Below are 415 nucleotides of genomic sequence, written 5' to 3' on the forward strand. Positions count from 1 at the left end.
TAAAAAAAACAAAAAAGACCCCAGCACTTACCAGCAGTTGAAGCTGCCGTCTGGCTGCCTGGGGCCCTGCCTGCACAGTGCAGGGCAGGATGACAGCCCCATCAGCCCCAGCCCAGGCCCTCCTGCCCCTCCGCTATCATGTGCTGCCCTGGGAGGGGTCTCTGCCAGGAGGCCCTGGAGCCACCCCCGCCCTTGCTTCTAAGGTAAGCAGAGATGCTTTTTTCCATTTGTTTCTGTTTTTCTGTTTTTTTTCAAGTGATGGTGCCTGGGGTTGTATCATGTGCTGCCCTGGGAGGGGTCTCTGCCAGGAGGCCCTGGAGCCACCCCCGCCCTTGCTTCTAAGGTAAGCAGAGATGCTTTTTTCCATTTGTTTCTGTTTTTCTGTTTTTTTTCAAGTGATGGTGCCTGGGGTTGT

Source organism: Alligator sinensis, unplaced genomic scaffold (genome assembly GCF_000455745.1).
Source record: "Alligator sinensis unplaced genomic scaffold, ASM45574v1 scaffold116_1, whole genome shotgun sequence".
In the NCBI taxonomy this organism is placed as follows: domain Eukaryota; kingdom Metazoa; phylum Chordata; order Crocodylia; family Alligatoridae; genus Alligator; species Alligator sinensis.